We start from the raw sequence: 18,408 nt of genomic DNA on the forward strand, positions 1-18,408 counted from the left end.
TATTTGTATGGCTAAAAAAAGATAGAATACAAATAGAATAGATCACTGATCTATTCTCTTAAACAATACTGTGTTTTAACATTTACAAAACTGAAAAGGAAGTTGAATATACTGAGAAAATGTCAGTTCATGAATTTTTCATACAAGTTAAATTTATGATTTAAATATTTAAATCAAAGGTTCGGGCAGATGCATAATTAATTCAGTGGAAATGTAAACAGTTGTATTCTTGCAAAATATGAAACTCGATAGTGCTCTAAATCATGCTCATCTTCTCTCCCAAATATTCACCTAGCATCACCTACATTTTCCAGCTCACCTTGGATTTTTAAATCGCCAACATCTTCCCACTGTCTTAAATACTTGCCAGTTGGCATCAAGCACCCCAATTTAGAACACATGACTATGGAGATGCTGCAACAGTCGTAAGTGACTGGTCATAAGATACTTTTTTTGGTACCATTGTACCTTTGAATGGTCACTAAACAAATAGCTTCATTTCCAATAATATAACAACTCTTTTCCAAGGACGTTCTACTAATTTCTTTTGACACCTATCTTGTTCTCCCTTTATTTTACTCCTTTCAATCTTGCCAGTTAAAACTCTTTTTTCTAATCCTTCATCCAAATGTCTATGGAGATTCTCAGTCATCCAGGTCACGGTTGTCCCAAAGGTGCTTTTTCAAGAAGCAACTGGACTTTCTGATTTTTTCTTTGAAGACATTTTGCTTTTCAGCCAAGAAGCTTCTTCAGCTCTCATTGTTAGAGTTATTTGAATGTTCTGACCTGGGCTTCCCAAGTGCATGAAGCAAACTCCTTGTCCCGACAAAAACCTCTTTTATTAATGTACTGTGAATTCTGCTCATTCACATTCAACAAAGTCTTTCAAGGGAGGATTTACAGTCACAGACCTTATCTGGCTCGGAGAGCTGCCAGGATGATATCTGCAAAACTTGGCAAGGAGTCTCGGAGAGTCACGAACCAATTAAGTGAACTAATTGTCTCCTGCAAACTCCATTCCCCTTTCGCTCCTCTTTTACTTCCTCTGGGAGAGGCCATTTAAGTCGACCCCTGTTCTTTAACTCTCCTCATACGGCTCTGGCCCCCCTCTCTGCCTCCCCAGACTCCAGGACTGGCCCATGTTCCTCCCCAACCTCCTCACTGTCCGAATCTGCTGCCAGCTCCACTGGCTGCTGGTGGGCCACAACACTCATACCACCCCATACCTTATACTTCTGGAATGAGTTTCCCCCCAAAATTCAAATGCCCTCTACCCAACTGGTATTTCATCCTGACCTTTGGCAACTATGACGGATGCTGCCCAGAGTCGCTGGGAGTCAAGCAGCAAAGAATTAAAAATAAGCTTCTCCAACATTTAACAAACTGACAGTTTCTATTTGACAAGTTATTTTATCTTATCTGAAAAGTTCATCCTCACCTAAAGGCCAGATAGACCACAATGTGTCAAAGCCAGACTTTAAAACTTGCTTTGTGGAGAACTGACTCAATATCAAACCTTCCGCTAGATTTTCTGTCCAATGAAGAAGCCAGAAGGAAATGTTCAGCGGCAATTCTTAAGCGGCATTATACACAATTCTATGCGGGAAAGCTGGTAAGCATCTTATTTACAGGAGGATGAATTTTTTTCCCTACTCCTTTGTTGAGTGGATGTAGCTAATGTTTGTAATACTAGTCAGAGGGGAATTTAAATCCTGTTATTATTACCACTAGCTGCAAAGCTAAATCCAGGCTCTTAAAAGCACGTCCTTATACTACATTTCAATGGAACACCTCAGCAGAGCACACCTAGGGGATTCCCAGAAAGTAGCAGTAGCAATAGCAATAAGAGGTAAGCAATAAGGTAAGACCAACTGTCATTTTCCGGAGGAATTTGCAGGATTAGCGAGGATTGGGACATACCCAAGTTAATGTCCTTCGGGGAGGACACTACTGGTCCTGGACTCCTCATGTGTTACCACCAGTTGTAACACCCTACGACCAAATGCTGCATCAGCCGATGCAAAAGCGTCTAACCTGTAGTGCCTGATAAAAGGAGACGGGGACGCCCAAGTAGCAGCCCTGCAAATCTCCGCAATAGGTGCCTGTGTGGCCTAGGCCGCTGAGATAACTGCACTCCTGGTGGAGTGTGCTGTGATGCCCTGTGACAACGGAAGGTGCTGAACCTCATAGGCCAATGCAATGGCCAATTTGATCCACCTCCCTATAGCAGAGGAGGACACCCTCTTCTCCAAGGAAGATGGATAAAAGGAAATGAAGAGCGCCTCAGATTTCCTGAGGTTCTCCGTGCACCTCAGGTAAATGCGCAAGGCACGCCTGATATCCAGCCTGTGCCAAAGGCGTTCCCTATCATGAGATGGTTCCAGACAAAAATCCGGTAATACCACCTCCTGTGATCTGTGAAAAAGGGAGTTAGCCTTGGGAATAAAAGTTGGATCCAGTCGCAGGAAGACCCGATTATTGTGGAATGTGCAAAGATCCAACCTGAGGACAACGCCCCCAGTTCAAAGATGCAATGGGCCAAGGTGACTGCCACAAGGAACACTACCTTAAGGGTCACAAACGTCAGGTCAACCATCCTCAGAGGTGCTCCTGTCATTGATTGGAGAACCGTAGTGAGGCTCCATGGTGGAAACCTGTGGACTACCGGGGGACAGAGATTCCCTGCACCCTTCAGGAACCTTTTAACTAACGGAACCTGGGAATGTGGAAGTAGCCCCTCTCCCTGAATAATCGTGGACAGGGCCGCCACCTTCCTCCTAAGGGTGCCATGTGAGAGCCCCTTATCCAACCCATCTTGGAGAAACTCCAAGATGTGCAGTACCGAAGCCTCACAGGGATTTGCTCCCGAGACCCGGCACCACTCTGCAAAGACTCGCCAGGTAGAATCATAAATCCTGGTGGTGGAACCCTTGCATGAAGCCTCAATGGTGGAGATTACCCTCTGTGAAAGCTGGGCAGCCTTCAGGCACTCCCGCTCAATCTCCACATGGCTAGCTGCAGCCACTGTGGCTCGGGATGCACCAGGTTCCCCTGCCTGAGGTCCACATCCCTCCCCAGGATCCTCCACGGGTGTGACACTGATAGGCACATTAGGTCCGCAAACCACACCCAGCGCAGCCAGTAGGGCGCCACTAAGATGAGCTCCGTCCTCTCTGAGATCACCTTCTGAATTACCCCAGGGAGAAGGGAAAGGGGAGGGAAGGCGTAGAGGAGGCCCTCTGGCCAAGGAATCCGAAGTGCGTCGACCCCCTCCCTCCCCTGAGTCAGGAACCGAGAGAAGAATCAATCCACATGAGCATTCTGCAATGTGGCAAACAGGTCCACCTCCGGATGGCCAAACCTGGAGCAGATGGTCTGGAACAGTTCCAAAGGAAGGCTCCACTCTCCGTGGCTCGACTGAGCCAGTGGGCTTAGTGGTTGTTCACTCTTGTGATGTGCTCCGCCCTGAGCCAACGAAGATGCCTCTCCGCCCAGGCGCCGAGTTCCATCGCCTTGGTTTGAAGAGCCCTGGAGTGTGTGCCGCCCTGTCGGTTGACGTGGGCCTTCGCCGCCATGTTGTCAGTTAACACCAAGATGTCCCGATTTCGAACATAGTCCTTGAAGTGCCGCAGTGCCAAGTGAATCACCTGCAGCTCCAGCCAATTTATATTGTGCTGGAGGTCCAACCAGGTCCAACGGCCCTGTGCCATCCAGGACTCCAAGAGAGCTCCCCACCCGTACAAGCTGGCGTCCATGGTCAGGATGAGGCGCTCCGGCTCCCTGAACTCGCAACCCTTATGCAGCAACAGGGAGATCCACCACCTCAACGACAGTTGTATCTGCAGCGTCACCGGAACTTTTTCCTCAGAATTGCTGGAGTTGGACCTCTGATGCTACAGCTAAAAATCCTATTATCTTTAATTCTGGACATACCATCTACCTTATAAATTTTACTTCAGTTCTCTCTAAGCTATAAAAAATTGTTAAGCCTGTGTGTTCAAGACACAAAACCTTCTCAGTGATAATCCAAAAATATTTTGAAGTTTGCATCCTACCCCCAGGATGTGTAGGTCTAGATTATCTTTCTTTTCAATGCCATCTTTAAGGCAGCAGATACGTTTCTGATAGTCATTTCAATTCTCTGAAAGTGTGCGTGTCTCCAGAGAATACAGTGGACAGCCAAGAAAACAAATAAATGGATTATCAAATCAACCCATAGTTCTCATTCAAGACATAAATGACCAGGCTCAAATTATTCCTACCTTGGAGACATTATGCAAAGACCTAGTTCCTTAGAGACAATTCTAATGCTGGGGAAGGTAGAAAGAAAGAGAAGAAGAGAAGAACTAGCAGCAAGGTGAAGAGACTCAATTACAATAGCAATGAGTAGACATTTGGAAGATCTGATCATCATAATGGAGAAAAAAATCTATGCTGTCATTAGCCGTCGGATACAACTTGATGGCATATAATCAATTAACTCTATATAATCTTTTGAAAACGGAAAGGCATATAATAAAGGAGAAAGGCATATGCAAATATCAAGATTTCAGAACTTTAGAAACTGCAAGAAAATCAAACCTTATTCAAAAGCTGGACTTATTCATTCATACAATATTGCACCCTTGTATATAAGATCAAAATGCAAGATCACAAATTTAATTTAATTGCAAATAGCAATAGCCCTTAGACTTATATACCGCTTCACAATGCTTTATAGCCCTCTCCAAGCGATTTACAGAGTCACCCCGCTGCCCCCAACAATCTGGGTCATTTTACCCACCTTGGAAGGATGGAAGGATGAAACCTTGAGCCTGGTGAGAATTGAACTGCCAACCTGCCGGCAGCTGGGAGACAACACAAATAGTCTGCAGTACTGCATTCTAACCACTACGCCACCACAGCTCTAATATAGTAAATATTAGTTATATACATGCTTGCATGTTGATATGTTGACCTGTTGATAGAGAGTTTTTTCTGTGAACCATGGGGGGTGTGGTTCCATGTCCTGCTTGCATCCCGCAGATGGGCCTTTGCTTGTTTGCGCAGCCCAGTTTCTGGCATGCCACAGCCTGATGCCGATCCATAGACCAAGGGTTGAGCCCTATTTTAAAATACTTACCATGCTGTTTTTTGTTTGCTTTTCTGCGTTTTACCAGAGCAGACATGAATAGAATCCATAGTGGAACTTCTGTCACTAAGCTTGGTTGAAGAGAATGCTGTTCTGCACTCTACAAGTTATTTATCCAAAGTAAACTGCTGGCTGATGACTCGTGCGTGAAAACACAAAGAAAGCTAAATAAAGCATGTTGCTAAAACTCTTCCTGACTTGTTTTCCAGGATTTTGAACAATAATCTCAAATGAAACAAAATTTCTACAAGCAGGGTTAAATACAAATGAGAGACCAAAAAGAAAACATCATTTTTTCAATGGAAATTAAGTTTCTGGCTCATTATTTTCTGACTTGCTCATAAATTGAAAATATAATTCAGCAGTTCTCAAATTGCAGAAAATGACAAGCCAATGAGTCACAACTGCTTTTTGGGTGGGTCAGCAAGCTGCCATAAATTGAATCGAAGTATATTTCATCACTTTCAGTAAGAGCTGAGTCCCAAACCCACAATTTATCAAAAATAAAAGGAAGCCCCTCCCTCTCACACACAAAAACAAGAATGCAACAGAGTAAAACCATACTCCAAATCACTTTTTATACAGTTCCTCATCTGGTGTCAGTTTAGCAGCCAAGTGCAAAATACGCAGAGTAACGTTTCTTAGAAAACCAATCCAAAAGAAATGATCTAGAGCAGCGGCCCTCAATCTTTTGGCACCAGGGACCAATTCCCTGGAGAGAGGTTTTTCCGTGGACCAAAGAGGTGTGGTTTTGCGTGTCTCCTGCATATTGTAGATGGGGCTTCGCTTGTTTGTGTGGCCCGGTTGCTAACATGTCACGGACCCAAACGACGGGAGTGGGGGACCCCCAATCTAGAGCTCATTCTAGTAAATACAATATGAAATGCCATAAATCATCACCTTCAAACGTAATACAATATACTTCTGAAAGTCCATTTCTACCAATGAAAGATGCTTTACCTTAACAAGTTCATAAATGACTTCAGTCTGAGCGTGATTGGCCCCAAATCTCCCAGCTGGCTTCCATGTTTAAGGCACAACTAGAAGTCAAGATTTCCTACACTATCCAGCACTAGACTAAACTGGGTCTCTTTGATACTACCCAGCTGGAGATGCAACTGAAATCTGCTGGTTTCTGAAATCCAGCTAAATTAAAAGAACCTCAGCTGACCTTAAGTAAGGCAAAGTGCTTACTCATCAGTTCACTTCCAAATTTTGGAGCTTATTAACCCTCTTACACTTATTAAATATTAAAATACATTTGTCTTCCTCACATTGTCTAAAAGGCCAATTAAAAAACTGAGATAGTTAACTATCACAGCAATATTTAAGAAGCTATCTTTTTTGTTAACCAATAAATCAATTGGGCTTACCCCATTCCTCTTGCTGATTTCTTTTAAATCCTGTGTCCCCATTGCAAGCAACCTATGGATTTTACCCACAAATCTTACCAACAACCACCAGACAAGAAAATGCTTTCCTGCACCATAGACAAGCAACCAAACACCTCTGAAAGAAACATCTTGAACAAGCAAAGGTTGCATCCAAAAAAGTACTAAATGCATGAGGATGAGAGCCAAAATTGCAGAAGGGGATATGCGTGGCTTCCTACCAAATTTCTAACTTCCACAAGATCTTCCAAGAAACTAGACTCTAAATTTATTGGCTCTTTCCCGATGACTAAGCAAATAAACCCAGTAGCATTTTGTTTGCAATTGACAACATCAATGAAGGTTCATTCTGTATTCTATCAGACTTTTACTTGTTAGTAGTACAAGGGAATTACCCAGGTTAACACTGCAGAAAACATGTAGTGCAGCATACAACTGAGTAAGGGCCCTGACAATAGCATTACTGTTACACTACCCTTACTCAATTGGTAATAATCTATCCATGTTTACATCTGAGCAAGCAGGAAAAACAAAAACAGAATACCTACTTTAAAAAGATGTTCTGGCTCTCAGCAGGAGGTCTGTGCCAATAAACAGATGGTTCTTTTAATCTGCAATAATAATTGAAAATAATCAAGAATTTGATACAGTTCTTGATACAGTCGTTGATACAGTTCAATATAGAGGTAGACTTCGTTTATCAACCACAATTGGGAACTGGAACTAGCAACTGGATCATTAAGTAAAAGTATGATTTTTCTTACCATCTTATTTCAACTTTCCTTGGCTTTACAAGCTTGCAAAGGTCATAAATATGAAGGGTCGCAAAGCTACTTTTCATTATTGTCATAACTGTGAACAGTCACTAAATGAAATAGTCACTAAACAAGGGCTCCCTTTACACACACACACCTACAAAGAAGAATGTATTAACTGACAATCTGACTTGGTCTCTTCAGACATCATCCTTAGTGAAGCATGCAAACCAGCGACTGCATTTCATGCGTCGGATGAGAAGAGCACATCTTTCTCCTTCTGTCCCGGCCACTTTTTACAGAGGCATGAGGCACAAACTGCATCCCCATTTGGTTTGGTGCATCAGAGCTTCACATAGAAAGCCCATACAGAGTGGTGAGGACAGCTGAGATGATTATAGGAAGCTCACTTCCTTTATTCAGGATGCTGCTTATAAGCACTCTGTGCTTAGAGCTCAAAGCATTGTTCATGGTCTGTTTCTGTTACTCCCCTCTGGAAGGAGGTTTTGAAGTATTTCTAGAAGGAATACCAGATTCTATAACAGTTTTGTTCCCTATTCCCTCTGTCTGATAAACTTGCAGGAATCTTTTTCTTCACCATGTATACATTCAAACTAGAAACTATTCAAACTGTGATGTTTCTCCGTGTCACAAATGTGTGTTGGTATATGCATAATGCTTATCTTTTGAGAGATGAATGCAATTAAATTTCATTTTAATGCATGCTGATTAGTGTACATTTAAAGTAACAATAAAATTTTCTGTTCTACTCTATTTCTAGTCTACTTTAAAAGTTTTCAAATGAGCAATTTATAACTACTGAAAACCACAATCCCAAAAACAGTAAGCATAGCCTTGAAAAAAAAACCAAAATTTGATTACATTTACAATTTAATTTAAAATTCAGTATAGTTAAACTCTTCTCCCCATCCATATGTTAAATGCATTTTCTCTGCTATGTTTAAAGTTTCAATTAACAATTTCTGGAAGCTTCTAAGGGTCACACCCAAGAGTTTTGAAGGTGCTTCAAACTGTAATTCCCCAGGCTTGACTTTCTTCTGGTTAGTTTCCTTTCGAGACATGGAATGTGTCTAAGCCCTAAAAAGAACTCAGACTAAGTTTATTCGCTTTGAACTAAAGCATCAAATCACGAAAAATGACTACACATTCTTTATGCACAAGGCTGGTTTTCCTGCTCTTTCCTTCCAAAATAGCCCCTGCTATAACACTGTTCTCTACCACTCATATATTTCTTATTTTCAAAGCAAAATATTTGGAGATTATGCCTCCCTTATGCCAGACTATCAATCGTAAAATCACACTTTTCTATATTAGATCTAAGCTATTTTATTAAATACCTAAAAACATCTACCAAATCAAATTTATCAGGTTTCTTACTATCCCTGATGGTTAAGTTTCCATACTTTGGTACTGTAAATTCTTTAATAGACCTTGGGTATAACTAAGAGAGTGAACATATAATGCAATTTCCACTTCCCCTCCACCTAAAATATATTATTAACACACAAGTCATCTCAGATAATAGTTTTTACACCAAAATCTTTACACAGTTCATGTTACAGAAATGCTACCACAGTTCACATAATCAGGAGCAACTTTTTCCCACATTTACTTAGTCAAAACTACAAATTAATCAAATGAGATATATATTTCATTCACTTATTTTCCAACCTGACCTACAGTATGCTACTATCATCTCTCAAATTGCACACTGAGCAAACATTTGCATGCATAATGTGCCAAATGCAAAAAAAAAGGCAATATTCAACTACCCATTGAAGAAACCTCAGAATTTTCCAATGACAGGATGGCTAGACACTTAGATAGCAATAAAGGGAAGAAATTTGGCATGACTAAGATTTTACAGTTCTTTCAGTTCAATCTAAAGAAATGATTAGACTCCACTTGGTCTGTCTGCTTTAAATGACTTTCACATATTAAGACTTAGTAACACAAGAGATGGATGGCAAACAAGGAAAGCAGCCAGCCTTGTGTTAACAAGAACCTAACCCACGTTTTGTACAAAGATGAAAATAAAGGACTTGTATGCAAAAGAGGTGGAATTTGCATCACAAGAGCATAACTCTATTTTCCCTATTTCAATAATGTGGATTAGCTGCTTGGTCAAGTTCAGCCAACCAACTCTGGTTAACTAATGTTCCCCACCTTTGGTAGAAAAAAGATGCTCAGATGCATCTAGAGAAGTACAAATTCTTCCCTACAAGGAGTGATCTAGTCTCATTAAAGGAAACTACAGGTAGTCCTCTACTTACAACAGTTCATTGAATGACCGATCAAAGTTACGTCCCTGAAAAAAGTGACTTATGGTGTGGCCTGAATCTCAGCAGTAGGACGTGTTCTCTGAGAGGCTCTCCAAAGAACCATCAGACTCCCTGCTGTGTTGGGGGTGCTTAACCATAGCTGTCCTGGGGGGAAACAGTGAAGGGGGGGCGCAAGTGGGTCAGGGAACCCGCAATTCCCCTAAAGTTTCCCCATTTAATTCTATTTTGACTGTTCTTATTGGAATAAACTGCTGTGAGTTCTTGCAAATCATGGCAATATAGAAGTATAATAAATTAATTATAATAAATTATAATTAAAAGTCCTCTTTCAAGGTTTTCTTGATCCGTTTCAAGCAATATTTGGGCCATGTTTTGAGTCCCCCTGTCGAATTATCTTTCCCAGGGAAAGGATACAACCCTGTTCGATTCTCCTGGACTTCCCTGGCTTTTGGTAACATCACACAGGGGTTCCTTCCAGGTTAGTCAGATTGGATCTAGAATATTGTGTCAAGAGAGCAATCAAGATAATAAGAAGCCTTGAGGAAAACATGATGAAGAATCGTTGAAGGAACTGCTTACGTTTAATCTGGAGAAAAAGGATGGCTGCAGGGAGACTTGATTGATCATTCAGTCATGCTGAAAACAAGATAGAATTGTTCAAACTTGCAAAATCCAATTTGTGTCGGTCACCAGGACCAGAGGTTTATTTTTCCAAGCTTTTGGACTTGTGCTGGAGCCCATCCTCAGGGAACATCTCTCTCACTCTCTCTCCAGAATGTGTGCACTAGGCTGCTCTATGCATATTTATGTAGTGCTTGGTTGTGTATGGCTTTTAGTTGTTAATTGGGGTGATGACTGGCTATTAAGTTGGTTGCTGCTTCATTGTGCTCTCACCTGGTGGTAAATCAGAACTTCTGTTGACTGACAAAGGGCCCATTTTCCAGATTTCAAACATTTCCCTGGCTATTTTTGTCCCTGCTCAGCCAACAATTTTAGTAGCTGCAAAATTACATGGATGTCCTTGGTCAACAACTAACTCAACTAAACCAGCATTCCCCAACATTTTGGGCACCAGAGACCAGTTCCATGGGAAAAAAGGTTTTTCCGCAGATTAAAGGGGGTGTGATTTTGCATGCTGCCTGCATCCTGCGGAGGGGGCTTTGTTTGTTTGTGCAGTCTGATTGCTCATACGCCACGGACCAGTGTTGGTCCACAGATCAGTGTTGATCAGGGGTTGGGGACCCCTGAACTAAACAACCAACTCAAATTGGATCCTGAAACTTTATCTGGAACATGTATAATTGCCTTCACTCATTTACAACTCATATCAAAAGTTTAGACAAATAAAAATGGATGTTAAATTATAAGAAAGGTGGACCTCTGAACCATTTCCTGTAAAATTATACAGTGACAGAACAGACTGTTTCAAAAGGTAGCTTCTCTTTTGCTGAAAATGTTTGAACCAAGAGAGGATGGCCTTCTCTTGGGAATGCAGTAGAAATGGATCACTGCATTCTCAACAGGCTACAGCAGGGGTATCCAACATTGACAACTTTAAGGCATTGCTGGCTGAGGAATTCTGGGAGTTCAAGTCCACAGATCTTAAGGTTGGACAACCGTGAGCTACAGGGTTTCCAAAGTTCCTTACTGTAGAATTCTACAATTCTAGGATGCTTCATCCTGCCTCTGGTACTTCAGATCTCTACTAGACAGCTGACATGCTGAATAATGCCTGGCTACAAAAGCAGACAAGATGAAAGCCAAGAAACCAAAGCTTAATCCAGGCAAAACAGAGTTGTTAGTGAATGGTTTACCTGCCCAGATTATAATAGTTAAATGCGATTTGCAGAACATTCCATGAACAGGCTGTTCTGTCCCCAGAATGGCTAGTTTCAAGTAGTCTGTATCCAAGTCAAAACAAGCAAGCTTCAGGGTGGGTTTTATTTCGCCAAAATGTGGATGCATTTCAGAAATATTTCTGCATTTGGGTGGTTTTGGTTTGGTTTGGTTTCTGCAACTGCGATTGGAGGTTTTCATGTGCCTTGCAACTGGAGAATTATTCTTCACATTCTCCTGTCTAGACCAGTACAGCAGACGGGATCATTCATGTCCATAATACTCCTGCATTAATCTTGGAGGACAGGGATCACAGTGCAGTTATAGAGCCAACCAAGAGGATTTAAGGAGCACTTGACACGGAGGCAGCATTTCCGACTCTGTCTTTAAGAAAGATTGACTGAAGAGTAAACCATACATTACTGAAAGGGACAGCTGGACTCAAAGCTGGACTAGTAATTCTGCTGGACTGAGGGTGACTGGTACTAACTATTATTAGGCTGCCCATCTACCCCAATGTGTCCTCCAGACCCAAGCCCATTTACTTTATTTTGGTTTAGAGCAGGCGTCTCCAAACTTGGCAGCTTTAAGACTTGTGGACCTCGACTCCCAGAATTCCCCAGTTGAAGTCCACAAGTCTTAAAGCTGCCAAGTTTGGAGACCCCTGGTTTAGAGTGAGTTTTCCCTTAGCATAGTATGGTGACTGATTGAATTCACTGGATAAAGAGAGAAAAATCCCTTGACTCCCATTCCCTTGCACTTTTTATGTTAAAAGAACATTCCATCCCCCCCCAACCCTCCCTCCCAAATATTTGTGAGAATTATTCCAATTAATTTCTAGTCTGCTGGCCCTCGTAGCACTTCTAGACACACAATTTATATTCATTTATATAATTTAATTTAGACACAGTCCAACTTCCAAACCAAATCTGGACAGCTCCCAATGTAATAAATAACAAAAATACAATACAAAACAAAACAAGATGGAATCTGATCGCTCAGTGCAAAAACCATAGCTAACATCCACCTAAACCAAGGCTTGGTAATTTAGCTAAGGCCTTCAAGGCTTTGAAGAACCTTTATTCTGCCTCAAACAAGACCTGAAATTAAAATCCTCCCCTCCCTCCCATCCTCCAAAGCATTGGACAAGACATAGCTAAAAGAGTTAGATTGTCAGAGAGAAAGTAACATTAAGGCACGGGTGTCAAACCTGCACACGTTGCTGTCACATGACATTTTGCAATCTTTTTCCCACTCACTGTTCTGACCTAGGCTTCCTGAGAAAGCATAAATCACAATCTTAGTCCCAAAACCCCTCTTTTATTTATACGGCTGTAAATTATGGTCAATAACAGGCCGCAAGGCTTCACAAACAGTCCATGAAGGTTCGGACAGATGTCTGCTCGAGTTGCCAGAGTCTTTCGGGGGAATGTTATAAGCACCCACTTTTATCTACCTTGAAACGCTGCCAGAGATCTAATTGCCAAATGCAGAGCAAGGCCAAACTTAGACAGAATCAAACAGAAATTTTCAAAGCTTGAACCGACCAGATGAACAAATTGCTTCCTGCAAAAGCTCACGTTCCGTTTGCTTCTCTTTTATGCCTTATGGGAGGGGCCAATCATCTCCAAGCCTTACTCCCAAGTCAACCCTGTTTTCTTAATTGTTCTTACCTTCTGGCAGCTCTGTGCATGCACACACTGGGAACAGGCTCCCGTTGTTCTTCTGCCTCGCTGATGTCAGACTCCGGAGGCTCCAGAGACAGCAAATAACTACCAGATGGCCTTGGTCCCCTCTCTGCCTCTGAGCCCTCATCCAAGCCTTCCCCAGATTCCAGGACCGGCCCATGTTCCTCCCCAACCTCCTCACTGTCCGAATCTGCTGCCAGCTCTGCTGGCCACTGGCGGGCCACAACATTTGCAGAGCTGGGAGTCATGGTCTGAGAGTAACACATCCAGTTCACAGGCTGCCAGTTTGACACCCCTGCACTAGGGTTTGCTTTGCTCGTGAAGACAGGTAAAGGCAGCTATGATTAAGTACCATATTTTTTGGAGTATAAGACACACTTTTTTCCCTCAAAAAAAGAGTCTGAAAAGCGTCTTATACACTGAATACAGCATTTTTTACCTCCCCAAACCCCTCCCCCTTCACCAAAATGCCCATGCGTAGGAGGCTTTCAGAGTGCTCCTGGGAGCTGGGGAGGGCAGAAATTTTGGGGGCCCTGAGCCCCCAGGAGCACTCTTTAAGCTTTCTAAAGGCTATCCATGCCTTTTTTGTTTTACAAAAAACAGGCCCATTTTCGCAAAAAAAATGGCTTTTTTTTGCTCGTTTTTTTGGGGGGGCACCCCCCCCCAGGATCACCCTACAAGCCTCCTAAAGGCTATTCATGCCCTTGTTTTGAAAAAAAATACGCCCATTTTTGCAAAAAAAGAGGCCATTTTTGGGAGGTCTGCAGAGTGCAAAAACTTTTTTTTTTAATTTGCCTCTTCAAAATCTTGGTGTGTCTTATACTCCGAAAAATATGGTAACTGGTTTTTAGTATCATATCAATTTCTTCTGAGACAACAATGGTCTCACCAGTTATAAACATATAGCATTGCCCATGAAAATGTTCTGGTCAGCAGCATATCAGACGGGTAAAAAAAGATGAATATCTTTCCATACTTGTTGCACATTACCTGATTCCCTGGAAGGCAAGTAAATTCTTTTTTTTTTTTTTTTGTAACAAAATTATCACAACAATTCTTATGAAGAAGTAGTTAGTCCTCATCAGGTTGAGAGGTGTGACCTTCAAAAGAAAAGCAGACAGAATGCTGAGGGCGACATCAAAGATACACAACTGTGCATGTGTATGCAAGACTGGGCTTAAATTCACACAGAAGTGATGACGTGCAAATGATCAGTACATGCTGGCTTGCTTCTTCTTAAATTGCTTATTCTCATGCATTATATGGATGTCTCTGGTTCCTGCTGAACCGGGGATTCAATTTGCCTTTATATATAAAACAAGCATCTTCCTCTTCTTTAAAAAAAAAGCCATTTGAAAACTCCATAATTTATAGGATAAAAGGCCATGTACAGCGTGATCATAAATATCTAAACTGAGCAAAGTCATCATCAACATGGTTCAATTATCTTTTCCAAAAGTTCTATGCTTTGATTTGCTCTTTTGCAATTTTTGACCTTGCTACATTCTTTCCTAATCACACTCTGGGTAATCTGTTGTGTCCTTTTATTTGTGAAAATTTTAGGACAGAGGAGCCTGCTATATTGTTGGGGACTGCAGAGGGCAGGTGCACCCTCTTTCTATCATTTGTTTTTAGCAATTAACCAGGGAAGAAAGAGCCAAATAATCTGCAGGTGATTTTTTAAAATATTGGAATTGGTAGAAACAGCCCTCATACTGTCCAAAGTTATGTTCAAGCATAAATAGCACACATTTTGATAGTGTAGTTTGTTTAAAATATTATTTTATAAAACCTTTAGTGTACCGATGACAATTAAATTAATATTTTCTGTCAAAAAAAGCTTTCTGCCCTGAAGGATATAATTGAGTTTTATCTTATGCAAGAGAACAGCTTCACACTCCAAACAGCAGTTAGAATATTTGTATTCTCAAAGCAAATTGCTCAAGGAAGTCTACAAGTAAGGCTACCAGATCTGGGCCACCAAAATCCAAATAAACTTTAATTTGCAGCAAAGAAGCATTGGCTTAACTGAACGGTCTTCTCTGTGCGCTGCGGGAGAGTCCAAGCATGGGACATACCCAAGCATGGGTTAATTCTGTCTGACTGCCCTGGACTGAATTGAAAGATCTTTAGCCATGCCTCTGGTGCTGGCACCTCAGATTTTTTCGATGAAGGCGTGGACCTGTATGTCTGTTCAACAGTGGTTCCGTTATATATGTCATAAAGTCAAAATTGTTCACATCAGTCATAAATTCAGGAATAGATCACATTGATGGAGCTGGAAGCGTTGAGAGACCCTAGGGCGCGGTTGGACTCTCCCGCACAGAGAAGACCGTTCAGGTAAGCCAATGCTTCTTCTCCTGTGTGCTGCTTGGAGAGTCCAAACATGGGACATACCCAAGCTATATGTCACTAGGGTGGGGAGTACTCAAGTCAATGGTCTCTCCAGTGGAATGAATACCCTGAAGGACTCATCTCCCAAACGCTGCTTCCGCCGACGCGAACTTATAGTTTCGCACAAACTGAGATGGTGATGTCCACGTTGCTGCTCTGCAGATTTCTTCTATGGGTCGGCCAGGCTGCTGTGGATGCGACGCTTCTAATTTGAATCAAAATGACCGTCGCGTTGAAAGGCGGGAAAACTAGTCCATTTAAAATGGCCGCCATCTTCAAGGTGCTCAGAAAATGGCTGTCGCAACACAGGAAAGGCTTGAGGACTTGGCTAGCCGCTGCAGCAAGATGACGATAGCACAAACAGCTGGGTCGTCGCACCACTGATTGCTGCACTCAATTAAGGGTAATTCGTGAGGGCGTCGGCACTCCAACCCGCTCCTGTGGCCCATAGCCGCCTGATGGGCGCACATACCCAAACAAAACCCAGGACACGTCAGCTAAGTGATTGTTGATGAGAAAAGGGGGGGAGTTTTAAAACACTCACCAATCTGCTCTCTACAAGGTAAATGTAAGAATAAGGAGAAATAACTAAGACAGGCTGATTTGGAGAGTCCAAGTAATTGGTAATTCAGGAACCACGTTAGAACAGGTCCACTGGGCTACACTGAATTGAAAAAATCTGAGGTGCCAACCGCAGAGGCATGGCTAAAGATCTTTCAATTCAGTCCAGGGCAGTCAGACAGAATTAACCCATGCTTCAGTATGTCCCATGCTTGAACTCTCCATGCAGCGCACAGGAGAAGAGTACTTTCTATGTCTTCTGCAAATGGTATACAAATAATGCACCATATTTTATGGACTATAAGATGCATTCCCCCTCCCCCAAAAAGTGGGTGGAAACGTCTGTGCGTCTTATAGAGCTAATGTTGCTAAAGCCCCACCCACCCCCCAGCCTTCACCCTTCAGCCTCTTACCTCCCAGCAATTTGCCTCTTTGCATCAAACAGCAAACAGCCTGGTCAACTTCAGCACAGCCTGATTTAGCATGAGCAAATGATTGGCGGTTGGTTCAGCCTCCCGAATACTGATGATCAGCTGTTCCAGCCTGCAGGGATCGCTGCCACCTCTGCGCACCCCATTTTTTGGTATCCCTGTGCTCCATTTTCAGCCTCTGCATGCCCTGTTTTCGGCCTCCGCTTGTCTGATTTTCAATGCGTCCTGTTTGGCGGTGATTAGGCAGTGGCAATCCCTGCCACCTGGAAAAGATGATTGTCCGTATTCCGGGAGTCTGATCCAACCAACAATCAGCTGCTCCTGCTAAAACAGCTGAACAGGCTGTTTGCTGTTTGCTGCAAAGAGGCCAATTGCTGGGAGGCAGAGGCAGATTTTTTCTTGTTTTCCTTCCCAAAAGCTAGGTGTATCTTATAGTCTGGAGCGTCTTATAGTCCAAAAAATATGGTAATATTTGCTACCGATAACAATTGAATATTCAAAGTCCTATATACCTAATTCCTCAACAATCCCAACATCATCTATAGAGAATACAATGTGAACAGCTTTAATATGCTATAGTACTTTCCCACATTCCAGGAACAAAAGTAAAAGTAACTAAGTCGCTTATCCAGAATTTTTAGTGTGTGATTAATATCAATTAAGATAAAAGGCTACAAATTTAAATTGCTTCACCCATAAGTCTCATTACTTCTAACCTGGATTTTGTTGTGAATAATATGAAAATATTTTATATACAGGTCCATTTTTTCAGCACAGCAGTCAACAATCGAAAGGTTACAAAAGACTTTTAATGCTAGTAATGTGAGTTTTATTCATTCACTGAAATGTTTCTGAACCTTGATTTTTCCCAGCAAAAAGAAGCACAAAGGGGCTGGCTTCAGTATTAAAGCTGTAGGGAAGTGTTATGAAAGTATTTGAACAGGGTTCAGTATTTCATAAATTGCATCAACATCAGTGAAGCATTCTTCCTTGGAGCATTAAAGCAGGCACATGCTCTGAAAATCTGCACACCGACTGTTTTGATCCACACTTCAGGTTCGGTCCCAGTGAATGCGTTGTCTGAATGGACACATAATACGCAGACAATCAGGGGAAGCCTTCAAAACAGCTGCAACTAAGCTTTCTGCAAAGGACTCTAATGTTTCAAGGAGGCGTGCTTCCTCATGCCAGTGCACTTTGTGAAACAGCCCTGCTGTACCCCATTTCTTAACAGGTGGCAACACCTGGCTGACCTCATAAAGAAAACGACATGTCCACAGAGGGGCCAGAAGTTGAGCTCAAAATGGAGACTTTACCATATCACATACAGTAATCCCAGATAGGTTTTTAAAATATTCAGTAAGGATACTATAGAATTACATGTTCAATGCTTGTGAAAATAACTCAGTTTTGATATCCATAATTATATCAATAAAGGAGATAATAAAATAAAGCCTATATTTTAGTTTTAGGTAATAAACATTTTAAAAGACAGAATCAGAGAATAATATGAAAAGCTTTATTCTTTGGTTGACAACAAAAGCCTCCTTGTTAATAACACAGCTGTCTCTATTCATCTACAGGCACACTATTTGTAACACAGGTGTCATCAAACTGCTACAATAATTTACACATTACACTTGAGTAACCTGATCATTAAAAGCCTAATTAATATGAAATTATATCCTTAGTCCAGCAATCACTCTTTTTAACCATTTTGTCATCAGATGAATCCAGGCCAACAAAATTGATGCAGACTAGACAAAACCAATAAATACAAAAGTCGCCCTACTCTAAAATAAACCTCATGTCAAATCAGTTTAAAGTTAATGATGGTCTTCTTTGGAAGGGAGGCAATGCATAACTGTTAGCCATTTCCAAGCTGCATTTCCCAAGCAGTTCTGTGGAAAAGTCAGGT

At 41.8% G+C, this 18,408-nt stretch overlaps 1 protein-coding gene across 6 annotated transcripts in view; it reads right to left on the reverse strand.

Annotated features, from left to right (window-relative positions):
* Positions 1–18,408, reverse strand: part of PTK2 (protein tyrosine kinase 2) — a 205,806-nt gene that overhangs the window by 176,363 nt on the left and 11,035 nt on the right. For 4 of the 6 annotated variants that reach the window (XM_032222560.1, XM_032222556.1, XM_032222558.1 and 1 more), the window contains one exon: positions 7,071–7,133. The exons of 1 other annotated variant lie outside the window; for it this stretch is intronic. The gene's annotated coding sequence lies outside the window, so the exon portion shown is untranslated. Of the gene's footprint in view, positions 1–7,070; positions 7,134–14,094; positions 14,205–18,408 lie in introns of all 6 variants that reach the window. One more of the 6 variants, XM_032222559.1, reaches the window with a different exon arrangement.

This window comes from Thamnophis elegans, chromosome 8 (genome assembly GCF_009769535.1).
Source record: "Thamnophis elegans isolate rThaEle1 chromosome 8, rThaEle1.pri, whole genome shotgun sequence".
Taxonomy (NCBI): Eukaryota; Metazoa; Chordata; class Lepidosauria; order Squamata; family Colubridae; genus Thamnophis; species Thamnophis elegans.